The sequence below is a fragment of the Cervus canadensis genome, chromosome 32 (genome assembly GCF_019320065.1).
Source record: "Cervus canadensis isolate Bull #8, Minnesota chromosome 32, ASM1932006v1, whole genome shotgun sequence".
In the NCBI taxonomy this organism is placed as follows: domain Eukaryota; kingdom Metazoa; phylum Chordata; class Mammalia; order Artiodactyla; family Cervidae; genus Cervus; species Cervus canadensis.
Window position 1 is genome coordinate 1,469,000 of NC_057417.1, and position 15,044 is coordinate 1,484,043.

General features: G+C 46.5%; 1 pseudogene; it reads left to right on the forward strand.

Moving 5' to 3' along the window:
* Positions 1 to 8,304: 8,304 nt before the first annotated feature.
* Positions 8,305 to 9,574, forward strand: LOC122433431 (annotated as a pseudogene).
* Positions 9,575 to 15,044: the final 5,470 nt, after the last annotated feature.

The following is a 15,044-nucleotide window of genomic DNA, read 5'->3' on the forward strand; positions in this document are numbered from 1 at the left end:
TTGTGCCTTGATGTTCTCCTCTAAAATAAAGATGTAAATGGGCTATTGGGAATATGCATCCAGTTAATGTATGTGAAGCATGTCAAAAAAGTGCCTTAAGCACTCAGTAAATTATAGCTATTGTTACGTTGGTAGGCTGTTTATTTTATTCTTTCCCCATCTCTCAATATAAATTCCAAATCAATTTGGAGGATGTGGCCCTATCTGCTCAGACATGGGAATAAAATTAGTTTCTAGCACACCTTAAACAATCCACTGCTTTTTAGTGGATGAAATTACCCCCACCCTTCCTCCTGATGGTGGAAAGAGACCTGAAGACTCTTCCTGGAGCTTTGATGTGCTCTCCCTCCCCAGTTTCCTGGGTGACTGGCAACCTGTTTTATAAAAGGTTCCCCTTATACAGGAAAAGCCACCCAAATATTTTAAGTTGTTAACAAAAAGAAAAAAGAAACATTTAAGCTGAAACTTGGTAAGAGAATTTTGGTGAGGTTGGGGGTTAATATAACCAGTATGATATCATGAGGAAAGTTTTTATAGGAACTGAAGCTGCCACCACCCTCAGGCCACAGTACTCCCGGTTAGGTTTCTACCCTGACACAAGGCACGTCACAGGTTCCCATCAATGACAACAGCTCAGCTCACCCCGAAGTGATCCTCACAGGGCAGGGATGGATGTAACAGGATCTGTGAAGGGCATTACAGATGGACCAAAAAATTCTGGGTGATTCTAAAGTATTGACACCTCTAAGGGTTTAACCTGTGGTTTCCAGAAATCACTATTAAAATGTCTTTGATCCAAGAGTAACTTTATAAATGCTCATAAAGGGATTTGTTTCATGCTCATTCACTCAATAAAAACTTAAACACTTAAATGCCAATTACTGTGTTAGTAGCTGTGAGCAAGACACAGTCTAGGCTCTCATCACATTGATGGCCTAGAGGGAAGAGGGATGTTAATTTAATAACTGAACCAATACATGTTGAAATATTATGTGATAAACAGAATGAAAAAGAAGAGCAAATGACCAGGTTTAAAAAAAAAAAAAAAAAGCCTGAATGGAAGGGTAGGAAAGAACTTGACTTGAATTTGAGTTCTGGAGGGTGCATTATCATGGGTTATCATTGCCCATAACTAGGCAATGAGGAAAGAGGAGAACAAGGAATAGGAGATAAGAATGGCTCAGCAAGGAATAGATGAGGGAGGGAAACTGGGAGATTAATGTGGACTGGGGCCTTATGAAGTATCTCAGGGGCTTCACTGGTGGTCCAGTAGCTAGGACTCCACACTCCCAATGCAGGGGCCCTGGGTTCAATCTCTGGTCGGAGAACTAGATCCTTCATGGCACAACTAAGAGTTCACATGCTGCAACTAGAGATCCCTCATGCCCCAACAAAGGCCTGGCACAGCCAAATTAATGAATATATATATACACACACACATATATATCTTTTTAAAAAGGCATCTCAGGCAGGTACATACTCTGAGCACATGGGAAGAGTGGAGAGGAGAGAACCCACCTGGAGATGAGAGTGTCACGGACAATGCCATTGGTCTCCACATACCCATCCTTCCCCATTGGGCAATCCAAGCTCATTATCTCCAGCCAATCTGTATTTGAGGAAATCTCACATCATATGAATACATCCCACCACCCGAGTGTTAGAAATCAGGATGCAAATATCCTGCCTCCCTTGCACCCAGGACAAGGGGTATGACACAGGCTTTGCTGGCCAGAGGTACCATGTGAAGCTGAGCTTCATTTCTGTTGATGTGACCAGTGGCCAAAGTGACCGGCTTTGGGGGTGGCGGGTGCAGGGCCGAGCTCCCAATGGAGAAGCCACATGAGAGCTGACGGCAGTGGTGGTCGTGGTGACGGCAAACTCAGGCGGCCTGATGGTTTGCTGATTGGGCCAGGCGTGCAATGTGGTTTGGGGCATTTTTCCTAGAAGCTTAGCCTCAATTTCTTTCCTCCAGCCCTCCTGATGATTCTGTGGGAGACCTAACATCCTTTATTACATTCCCCTTTCTGCTTAAATCAGCCAGCATTTCCACCAAGAATGCTGACCTCTCACAGGCCGAAGCTGGCTGGAGCCAATGAGACTTGGAGAAAGACTCGCTGGGGCTGTGGTGAGAGGAACCTTCTTTGTTGGAAGAAAGAGCCCCAGGAAACCAGCTCAATCTTGATAGCATTCCTTAGGCAGGTTGGCAGGGAGTCCATTGGACCCAGTCATGTAGTCACCTATGTCTTGGAATTTATGGCCATTTGGAATCTATGGCCGGTTACCCACAACAGAAGTGAGAGCTGGGAAAGTGGTTAATTGATAATAAAGGAGCCATAGGAACAATCTCCTTGATGTCAGGAGATTGACCTTCATTACAAGATCTAAGGGAAACAAAATGACCTAATATTAACTGTCCAGTCCGCTACAAAAGCTCTTTTTAGTAACAGGTCAAAAGTTATATAATAAGATGTCTTGGGTATGTGGGTCTCTTCTGGTGTCTGTGCCAGAAGCTCTCTCTGTTACTTTCTGACTTTAAACAAAACTGTTAAACTGCTGCAAAGACCCAAGCTACTGTGTTCCTTTGGTCTCAGAGTGAATTCTTCCCTTTGAAGATCACGAACTCATAGCCAACACTGAATATCACGGAACACACTCCCTGCCTGGTTTGGAATCTCAGTTGCCATCAATAGTTTCCACAACTGAGGGATACGATAAGGTCTGCTTGGCACAGCAGAGAAACCAAAAGATCTGAGTGCTTGACTACATCACCAAGCTGCTAGACTGATATCAGACCTGTAAGGCCCTGGACATCTCCTTCTCTGCGCTGATGGTGCTCAGTCACTCAGTTGTGTCCAACTCTTTGCGACCCCATGGACTGTAGCCCACCAGGTTCCTCTGTCCATGGAATTTTCCCAGGCAAGAATACTGGAACTGGTTGCCATTTCCTACTCCAGGGGATCTTCCCAACCCTAGTATCGAAACTGTGGCTCCTGCATTGGTGGGCAGATTCTTTACCACTGAGCCACCTGGGTAAGCCCCTCCCTGAGCTAATGCATGAGGTCAAATCAACCCGAGTTGGCTTCTCTGTTCTTTGCAGATCAAACATTCACAATGATGCAGGGAAGAAAGAAGCAACTTATGGAGAATAGACACGCATCTTTCCTGGGTGTGTCAGGAACCACCCAAATCCAGGGAACCTTTGTCTACCAGCCTCCTTCAACCCCAATATCAGTCCCACTCAGGCAAGCCCTGAGTGAGCATGAGTGAAAGTCGCTCAGACGTGTCCGACTCTTTGCAACACAGTGGACTATACAGTCCATGGAATTCTCCAGGCCAGAATACTGGAGTGGGTGGCTGTTCCCTTCTCCAGGGGATCTTCCCAACACAGGGATCAAACCCAGGTCTCCCGCATTGCAAGCAGATTCTTTACCAGCTGAGCCACCAACCTGGCCCCAAACACTTCATTCCAGAAAACACATTCTTACACTGCCCATCCCAGCCTTGGACTGTCTCTTTGAAGGGCACCAAGTGGTTCTGTCACTTGCCCAGCTCACACATCTGGTAAGTGGCAGAGCTGAAGTTCTGGAGGCAAGCCAGATCCCAGACTTTTAACCACTATGTTTAATGCCATGCCCCATCCAGTCTCATTCCATTAAAAAAAAAAAAAAGAGTGTGGCCTTGAGCCAGGGGAAAAAAACAACAGACAAAGAACTCAAATTCAGCTCCATATTTGCTATATGACCTTGAGCAAGCTTCTTAAGACGTACTTTCAGATGTAAATGAAGTTAATGATGCCAGCCTCATAGAATCTGGCAGTCATCTGTATGGTTCACCCAAGACCTCTGGCTCCCCACCTTCTGGCACACAGTGGAACCCACTTCCTGGACCCCTGGGTTGGGGTCACATGAGTAGTCCCAGCCAAAGAATGTGAATGGAGGGAATATGTGTCACTTCTGGGTTGCTGCTCTATTGAGCAGAGCCCGCAGCCTATCCATCATGGACACATGATGTGAGCAAAAACCAAACCAGTATTGTTGGCTGTTGAAAAGGCCCTGATGCTGGGAAAGATTGAGGGCAGGAGGAGAAGGGGATGACAGAGGATGGCATCACCGACACAATGGACATGGGTTTGGGTGGTCTCCGGGAGTTGGTGATGGACAGGGAGGCCTGGCGTGCTGCAGTTCATGGGGTTGCAAAGAGTTGGACACGACTGAGCGACTGAACTGAACTGAACTGATGGTTGTCAAAGCACATACTAGCCCATAGTGATCGACACATACAATATGGTCATTTTCTCATTTACTCTAGAAACACTTCTCTGTTGTGGTTCAAACCCCAAATGGACAAGACAGAAAGTGCAGACAGCAGTCCTGAAGGTTCGGGTGCAGTATATCTGAGAGGGGGCCCAGTCCTCTGCTTTTATCCCCCCAGAGATTCTGATGCCCTGGCAAGTCTGAGACCCTTGCGTTACTATTGCCCCACCATATGATGGTAGAGTAGGGCAGGGTCCTCACCCTTGAGGTCCACATAGACTAGAGACGACAGCTACAGAGAGAAAAGTTACAATGCAAATATGGTTTTGTGATCTAAAATCTGTAACATTAAGTGAGTATATATAGGAACTCTCTGAACTAGGCGGGGCTTCCTTGGTGACTCTGTAGGTTAAAGAATCCACATGCAGTGCAGGAGATGCAGGAGACCTGGGTTCAATCCCTGGGTCAGGAAGATCCCCTGGAGAAGGAAACAGCAACCCGCTCCAGTATTCTTGCCTGGCAAATCCCACGGACAGAGAAGCCTGGAGGGCTACAGTCCATAGGGTCGCAAAGAGTCAGACACAATTCAGTGACTAAACCGGCACCACTGTGAACTATACAGTTGTCTGTGTAATAGAAAGTAAGTGTGCATCCTGGAAAATTCATCTATCAATGGTGTGACCCAAGATGGGGTACTTGGACTCCCTGTTTCCTCATCCTAATATATACGGCATTATTTGTCTCTGTTTTCCAAATATGAACATCGAAACTCAAGATGTTTCTAAAACATTGCCCGTGGTCACACAGCTAGTAACAAGGCTGAACTGGAATCCACACCCAGGTTCTTCTGTATCTAGAGCCCACGTTCTTAAACACTGGGTATAGCTGGTTCACGCAAGGCCTCTGCCTGTTCAGCTATAGCTGTTCACCTAGAACTCTCTTCCCCTTCCCCTAGGACCCTAGCTTCTAGCCACACCAAACTTCTTGCTGTGCTCACCACTCTGTATTTCATACCTTGGTCCTCTGGCTCCCGCTGGTGCCTCTGCCTGGCTTGCCTTTCCTCTCTTCCAACCACCCTGCCTCCCAATACTGGCCAAATCTTTGCATCCCCAGTTTGAAGGACCCAGCCTCCACACTTGACCACTCCCCACAGCGTGGCTCTACAGGCTCTACCCTGCAAGTGCCTCCTCCATTAGATTGCAACCTGTGGAAGGAAGGCCCTTCGCTTCCTTTCCCGAGGCTGTCTGATCAGCATTGTGGGCCCTTGTGCTAAAGCTTCAGCCACAACCACCTGAATACCTAGCTCAGGGAAATCAAAGCACTGCAGCTTACAAGTCAGACCAAAGAAGACCACACAGCGAAAAAAAAAAAAGAAGACCACACAGCGAAGTATTTCAGAAAGTAGGTTTGGGGTTCTAATCTAGCCACTTTGTAGCTTTGTGACTACAATCCCCATCTGTAATATCTTGTGAGCCTCAGTTTCTTAGATGAAAAATGGGACTAATGACAGTACCTGCCTCACATAGTTGTGAGAACTCAATGAGATACAATGTCTACAGTAAATTTATGTACAACTGGGCTTCCCTGGTGGTCCAGTGGTTAAGAACCCGCCTGCCAACGCAGTGGACACGAGCTCGATGCCTGGTCTGGGAAGATCCCACGTGCCACAGGGTAACTGAGGCCCTGCACCGCAACTTCTGAGCCCGTGCTTTAGAGTCTGTGAGCCAAAACTAGTGAGCTGGAGCGCCTTAGAGCCCTTGCTCCACAGTAAGAGAAGGCACCGCAATGAGAAGCCTGAGCTCTGTACCTAGAGAAAGCCCCCATGCAGCAGTGAAGACCCAGCGCAGCCAAAAATTCAAAAAATAATAGTAATAAATAAATTTTTAAAATGTATGCATACCGCCTGGCTCATAAAGAAGAACTGGATTAATTTCCAGTCGATTTCATCATTGTTATCATTGCCGTCATCGTCTCCTTGTTATTACTATTACTATTACAACTCAGCATGCCCCCATGGCTATCATTGTTAGTATTATTACTCACCACATCCTCCTCCGTTCCCACCAGCCCTAAGTGACTTTGCTGAGCATTCCTTCCAAGAACAGACAGTAACCTTAGAATTCTTGAAAGCAATTCTTCATTGTCCCACTGACGGTTCTGTGCCCTCAATGACTTAGCATCCTGGGCACCCTCTGCTTAGTCGACTCTTGAAGAAGTCTATGGCTGCCAGTACCCTTCTATCCAGGCTTCCTGGATACAGCTAAGAAAATAAGGGCTATCCTGAGGCTCTCTCTCACTGACTTGACATCAGCCCCCTCTGGGTTCATTCTGGCTTCATTTCGGGTTAGACCAGACCACTGCAAAGGTGTGCCCTCCCCTGGCCGTGAGATTGGCAGAATCCCAGTCAAATAGGCCTGTGGGCTGCTGGAATTGTTGATAACACTAAAAGGAATAATACTTCCAACAGGCTTTTGTTTTTCCCCAGAGGGAGCTAAAAGAGTCAGGCTCTTGAGTTTCAAATTAAAAAGTGCTTCATATGCCATCAGAGTGAGCCACCCTTGCTCTTCCTTACATGTTCGGAGGGTGGAGGGCAAAACATGGGTTTTCAGCAAAGAATTCCTTGAGGTTTCATGCTGAACAACTCCAGGCTGTTATGAAAGGACGGAAAAACAGAACATTCCCCCACACCCGACGTGTTACAGGAACAGGGAACGGAAGAGGAAAACCAAACCTCAGACAACAAAATTTTTAAAAATGTAAAGTTGGCTTTTCTGATTGAGAAGGTTCTGAAGACCCAGCCATGAATGGTTTCTGCTGGGATCTGCATGTAAGTGAAAATTCACAAAGTCTGTGAAAGTGGAAATACAGATTAAGAAGTCAGAGGGAAAGGGGGCAGCATTATGTGTTGGGAGGGGCAGGGGGCAGAAATCAGCGAGGAGGTAAGAGGGCAGCCAGAGACAGGCAAAGAGTTTCCAGGAGCAAGGACAGTGCTCAGGGTCGGAGGACCATGGGGTGAGCGTTTTCTCCAGACAGGGAAAGAAAATAGGCAAACTTTTTTTTTTCCCCCAAAACCATACAACTGCTCGAATAAAATTTGCATTCCCATCTGACTCATTTGACTGGGACCATGAGCTCACATTCCAGAGCCTCAGCTGACCCTCTTGCACCCCACTGCTGATAAAGTGTGTAATTAGTGCTTTTTGCGTTAAGAAGGACCATGAATTCTACTGGGTTCTCTTGGTCTAGCTTCTAACAGCAACATCTAGCATTCAGTTGTATATTCACATCGGTCATTTCCAGGGGAGAAAAGAAGAGCACAGGGATGAGAAGGGAATATTTTTTCACAATTTATCAAGCTCTTCGATTAAAAAAAACAAATGAAGTTACAACTCAGGAAAGTTACAAATAAGGAGGGAGACATGAATGACCCTATGGTGATGAATTGAAATCAGTAGTATCAGTATGAACTAAAGTTTAAAAAAATAGATACAAATATAAATATAGAAGTGTGTATGAGTGGATAATACATCTCCAAACTCTGAACTGAAAAGACCTATAAGCAAAGAATCCCCAGTAGCAATGAGCACACTTACCACCCAGATCTTGGTTTCTAAACACCATTCTTCAGTGAAAGGAACCAGGGCTCCTTGGAGAAGTGGTTGATTCCAAAGCTGGAGCAAGGAAAATACAAGATGAGCCTGGAACACCATGTATTGCCAGAAAATAGAGAATTGCTCAAAAAAAAAACAACAAAAAAACACCAGGTTGGGGGCTTATTAAGGATACAGGAGCCAGCCTGAATAGCTCTCAGTGGTCAAAGCTGGAATGATTGGAGCAATAAAATAATGATAGTATTGGATTATAAGCCACAGAATAAAATAAATACCCATGAGTCCATATTGGTGGAAGGAAGGGAGTCTTACCTTAAAGAAGAATTACAATTAATAAATGTAGAAGGTATGAGGGAGATAAAAAACCACCACTAGAATACCACAATAATAATCAGGGGGTGGGATCACTGCCTGGAGATGGCGGGAGCACTTTCACCATGGCGGCCAGGCCAATCTCTGAGTGGAACCAGGATGCCACTGTGTACGTGGGAGCCCCCGATGAGAAGGTTAGCAAACCACTGCTGTGGGAACTATTTCTCCAGGCAGGGCCAGTAGTGAACACGAATATGCCAAAGGATAGTGTCACTGGTCAGCACCAATGCTACGGCTTTGTGGAATTCTTGAATGAGAAAGATGCTGACTATGCCATTAAGATCATGAACATGATCAAACTTGATGGGAAGCCAACAAGGGTGAAAAAGGCAACAGCTCACAACAAAAATCTGGATGTGGGGGCCAACATTTTCACTGGGAACCTGGACCCAAAGATTGATAAGTTGCTTTATGATACCTTTAGCACCTTTGGGGTTATTTTACAAACCCCCAAGAATATGCAGGACCCTGACACAGGCAACTCCTAAGGTTATGCCTTTATTAATTTTGTCTCATTTGATGCTTTGGATGTAGCAATTGAGGCCATGGATAGGCAGTACCTCTGTAACCACCCAATCACGGTGGCCTACACATTCAAGAAGGCCTCCAAGGGCGAGCATCATGGCTTCAGGCACTAAACAACTTCTGGCAGCACAGAACCCACTCTCCCAGGCTGACCGCCCTTGTCAGGTGTTTGCAGATGCAACCCCTCCTCTGTCTGCTCCCAATCCTGTGGTATCATCATTGGGGTCTGGGCTTCCTCTACCAGGCATGCCTCCTCCTGCCTCCTTCCAGGAGCCTCCTGCCTCCTGGAGCCCTTCCACCTGAGATACCCCCCAGCCATGCCACCACCACCTATGCCTCCTGGGGCTGGAGGACATGGCCCCCCATCAGCAGGAACCCCAGAAGCTGGACATCCTAGACACGGACACTCACATCCTCACCCACTCCCACTGGGTGGGATGCCCCAACCAGGGATGCAGATGCAGCTGGCCCCACCATGGCCCTCATGGTTTAAGGAACCCCCATGCTGGGCCCCCTGGCTCTGGGGGACAGCCACCACCCCGACCACCACCTGGAATGCCTCATCCTGGACTTCCTCCAGTGGGCATACCCCACCAAGGGCCTCCGTTTGGCTCTCCCATGGGTCACCCAGGTCCTATGCCTCTGCATGGTATGCATGGACCTCCTCCACTGATGCCCTCTCATGGATACACTGGCCCTTCACGACCTCCACCCTACAACTACCAGCAGAGACCCCTCCCTCCACCCAGACCCACTCCCCAGCCTCCAGTTCCCCCTCAAGGCCCACTTTGAGGCCCTCTCCCTCAGTGATTTCTCATTGTCTCTCCTCCTGTTGTAGCCTCCCAATATCTATTCACTTCCTTGGACCAATCAGAGTGGCTATAGCTCCAAGGGGCTAAGGCACTAATCCTGCTCAGGCCTTTCTTTTGTAAGAGGTTTTACTTTTATTTTTTCTATGTTGGCCCCAAGTGTTTTGCAAATACCCAGAGAAAATTAAACTAAACTCCTTGTTTGGAAAAAAAAAACCACAATAATAACTGTCTCAGGTAAAGTTCACAGGCTGATACTAAAATTTAAGCAGGCACAAGTATGAGGAGAAACAGGATGGTCTCAAAGTATTTCCCTCCAAATGTTTACTAATTACAAAGGATGAGAAGGAGATAAACACACTAAAAATGGAGAAGAACCCCAAGCAGAGGGGACACCATGTACAAAAGCCTGAGCCGGCAGAGAGCTTGGGTGTTTGAGGAGATGGGGCATCGACCACCAGGACTTGAAAGAGAATCCTAAATTGACTTGGAAGAGAATCCTAAATCCATGGCATCATCCGTCACTGCAACTACCATTGCATTTCACATTGGTCCTCCCAATGCCCCTACTCAACGGTGGTGAATAAAACCATCACCACCTCTACCACCAGGTCAAACCTCCCCCCTCCACCAAATGTAACAAGTGAGTATAATCATGACCTGTGTTCTAAATGCTTGTGTCTCCCCCACTTCCCAAATTCATACACTGAAACCTAGCCCTCAATGGGATGCTGTTAGGGAGTGGGCCTTTGGGAGGTGATTAGGTCATGAGGGTGGAACCCCCAAGGAGGAGATTAGTGCCCAGATAACAGAGACCCTGTTATGCTCCCCCACCCCTTTCACCACATGAGGGCACGGTGAGAAGTCAGTGTCTGTTAACCTGGAAGTGGGCTGTCACCAGACACTGAGTCAGCCAGCACCTTGGTCTTGGACTTCCAGACTTCTGAACTGTGAGCAGTAAATGTTTGGGAGCCTCCCAGTTTATGGTATGTTTGTTTTATAGTGGCCAGAACAGGTGAAGACAGTATTGTAAGGTTGTGTGAGGGCATGGGGAATAATTCACATCAGGGGTGAAATCAATCTCTCTGCTGCTCTTTTCCTTCACAAAATCTGATCTGAGAGGAAGAGGCCAGCTTGGAAAGTCTGTTCCTTAGCAGAGCATGTCTGTGAGAGAAGAGACATGCGAGGTAACATCCAGAGCAGAGCTTGAGATTAGGAAGCTGAGAAGAAGCTGTTCTTTTTAGGAAAAAAAATAGTGCAGGGACTTCCCTGTCGGTCTAGCTGTTAAGACTGCACTTCCAACATAGGGGACATGGGTTAGATCCCTGGTCAGGAAACTAAGATCCCACATGCCGTACAACACAGCTGAAGGAAAAAACAAAAAAAGAAGAAGAATATTGGGGGTGGGGTGGGGGAAAAAGAGGGGAAGAGAAGGATGTTCAGGGGACTTGGATGGAAGACATCAAGTACACATTTATCAGTTGTTTGTATTGAAAACTGCTTCCAGGCCCCAAGACCCGTGTAAAGTCTACCACACACTCAGGTCTGTGTCTGGACACGTGTCTGTGCATCCATCATGTGTGTAACTGCATGTGTGTCTAGATGAATCTATGTGCGTGTGTGTGTGAATGCTCTGTGTATCTCTGTGTGTCTGTGAGCGTTACTGAGTCTATGTGTATCTCTATGACCGCTCAGGCATGTCTGTTTCCATGTGCCTTGGTTTGTGTTTCTGTGTGCCTTTGTGTCTGTGTGCATGCTGGAAATCACGGCAAGGGGCTGAGTGCCTGCAGAGTGAAGACAAAGGATTTGCCACAAGACCCAGGGGGAGAACGAAAAGTCTGCTGTGACAGGAGGCAGTTGAGGCCCGGGTGACAGCGTCAGGCCCCGAGAATCCGAAGACATCTTTGCGAGGACACTGCAATTGCTCTGGGGTTTGGAATGTGGGTGGGGGTGGCAAGTCAGGTCAGTACTGTCTAGAGACTTCAGACGGCAGGACGACCTACCTCCAAATCGGCACCTGGCGTGTGTGTGTTATCTCCATTTTGCAGCTGAAAACACCGCTAACACTTTCATGGCACTGAAGAGCCTCCGGAGGCCTCTGGGGGGCTCACCCAGGGCTGGAAACCCTGGAATCACCGAGGGAGGAAAGCGTTCCACTGTCAGTCCTTCTACTGAAGAAGTCTCTAGCTGGCAGTCTCTTAACACCCAGGCAACACCTACTAATCTTTTTGTGAAGAACAATTTTTCCTTTACTAATCAATCAATGGGTACCCAGAACATCACAGCCTCATCAGGCACACTGGCTGAGAAGACATTCTCAAAGCTCTACATAACTAACTTCTCCAGAAACATGATGTCACAACATTAGAACGCCACCCTAACCCTAGCACCATTCTTAAGTTAATTTGGCTATCTTATCGACATAAATATGAAGGCAGGGAAAGTGTCATTTCCCTGTTTGGTAGACATCTTAATATTTGTTAACTATTTTGGAAGTGAAATAGGAAGTGTCCAACTTATTAGAAACTAACACTGAAGCCCTTTTGAGGTTTTCAAAAATTCGAGAACGCTGTGATGTTAGAGGCACGTCCAGGAGAGATGCTTCATTTGTCTCCTTGCTTTTAGGTTTTTAAAAAATATTTATTATTTGGCTGGGCCAGGTCTTAGCCATGGCGTGTGGGATCTTCAGTTGCTGGTGGCATGCACACTCTCAGTTGCGGCATGTGGGATCTAGCTCCTGACCAGGGAGTGGACCCAGGTCCCCTGCACTGGGAATGTAGAGTCTTAGCCACTGGACCATCAGGGAAGTCCCCGCTTTTAGTTTTTATCTTGCAAAAATCCAAACCTATAGCACAGTTGAAAGAACAGTGAAATAGACTCTCTTAGACTCTTCACCTACATTTATCAATCGGTTACCTTTGTGCCATTTATGCTTTCTCTCTCTGTGTGTGTGTGTTAGTCACTCAGTCGTGTCCAACTCTTTGTGACCCCATGGACTGTAGCCCGCCAGGCTCTTCTGTCCATGGAATTCTCAAGGCAAGTATACTGGAGTGGGTAGCCATTCCCTTCTCCAGGGGATCTTCCTGACCCAGGGATTGAACTCGGATCTCCTGCATTGCAGGCAGATTCTTTACCATCTGAGTCACCAGGGAAGCCCATATGTATGTGTGTATATGCACACATATATGTATATACATATATATATACAAACATGCACATACACACACCTTTTAAAAAAACATTTGAGAATAAATTGCCAATGTTGTGACCTTTTTTTGTGTGTGTGATCTTTTATTCATAAATATTTCATGTATCTCCTAAGAATAAGAACATTCCCTTACCTAGCAAGTATCTAAAATACAGTCCATAGTCAAAGTTAGTGAATTGTTTTAGTAAAGTTATTTCTATAATTTTTGATTTTCGGGCCCTGGATCCATTCCAGAATTATATACCTTTATCTGTTATTTCTCTTAACTCCCATTTAATCTGAAACAGTTCCTTAATCTTTCATGACTTTGACCAAACTCTGCCCCTTCTTATTTTTTATTACATCTCTGTGTGTGGGACCTTAGTTTCCCAACCAGGGATCTAACCCACATACCCTGCAGTGAAGCACGGAGTCCTAACCACTAGACCAAGAGGGAATTCCCCAAACTCCTGTTTCAAAGAAAGAGAAAACGCAAAGCCTTGACTAGCAACAATGTCCAACTACGATGTAATCGATATTTGTTTTCTGAGCATTTTTCTTTCCAGCTATCTTCTATTTATGGCAATTGACACTGGTTTCTTACTTGTATAGTTGTACGTGGTTTCTCTAAATGTTTTTTTTTTTAATTAAAGTGAACTAATGTAGAAGGAAAGATTAAAGAAATAATAGAATAGGTTATGTAGATCGAGTCTGGGCTTCCTCAACCTCAGCACGTTGGCATTTGGGGCTGGAAAACTCTATATTGTGGGATGGTGTGCAGCACCCCGGGTCTCTACCCACTGGCTGCCAGAAACAAATCCCGCCCTCCTTCTGGTTGTGACAACCACACACACCTCCAGATATTGCCAAAGGCCCCCTGGAAGGCAAACTCAGCAGTGAAGAGCCACTCCTCCAGCCCAAATCACAAGAGCAGAGTGTGAGTGGCAGAAGTTTGGAAACCCTGGAGTACAGTGCTTGCCTCCATCCCATTCACCTCAGATGATGTTTACCAAGGGATGGCCTTGACCTAGGTGCTGGGGGCACAGAGATGACACAGTCCAGCTCTCCAGCAGCCGCTGTGAAGTAAGAAGGGGGCAGAAGAGGTCCAAGAGGCAGAAAAAGGAAACCCAAGAAGAGGGAGCTGGGAAAAACTATACCATCACTAGAATTAAGTCTCCTTAGGCCTCATGACTCTCACAACAGTTCTTCTGCCCAAGTAATTCTTCTTAAGACAATCAGATCATTTCAGCCCCCTGATTAAAAGGTTCCAGTAACTTCCCATCACCTATAGAGTAAGATCCAAACTCCTTAAAGGACCTAAGAGATTCTGTGATCTAACTCCTGGCTTCCTAATCGCCCTTCATTTGTCTTGCTTCCCAGGACTCTCCTGCTCCAGCCACTCCAGACTTTTCTCTCTCCCAAGATCGCACCATGCTCATTTCCAAATAAGACTCTTTGCTTTGTTCTGTTCTAAGATCTTTGCAGGGTTGGCCCCTAGTCATCAACTTTCTGTTCAAATGTCCCCTGCTCCAACCAGGAGCCCTCCCTCTCGCCATCCTGTGTGATTTCTTTTGTAGCACGTCCCGCATCATACATTGTTGGCTGGCTGACCTGACTTGCACTGTCAGCATCCTTCCCCTTAGTGACCATCCGGGTGGAGCTGGCCATCTCACCCAGATCTGGGCAACGAGAGATGCAGGCACTGCCCCTCCCCCATCTTCCTGCTGAATCATGGGGGTGACGACTGGAGCTGTTCAGCCATTCTGTGATCATGAGGGAAAGACCAGGCAAATATTGAATTTTTGAGCCAAATAACCAGTACCAACAATTTCTTACTATCTTTTCTGGGGAGAAAAATAAATCCCTAGGGTTTATACCACTGTATTGGGTTATCTGGTGAAAGTGTTAGTCACTCAGTCGTGTACAACTCTTTGTGACTCCATGGACTATAGCCCACGAGGATCATCTGTCCATGGAATTCTCCAGGCAAGAATGCTGGAGTGGGTGACACGTTCCCTTCTCTAGGGGATTGTCCTGACCCAGGGATAGAACCTGATCTCCTGCATTGCAGGCAGATTCTTTACTGTCTCAGCCACCAGGGGACCCATTGGGTTATCTGGTACTTGCAGTCAAGAGCATCCCAGCTGAAACAATTGTCTGAAACGATTGTGTTGACTTTGCTGTTTTCTTTTTGTTCATATTTTCTCCCTAGACTCTAAGGGCCATGAGACAGAAGTTCATGTCTCTTCCTATTCACTACTACATCTTCATCCCCTAGGCACGG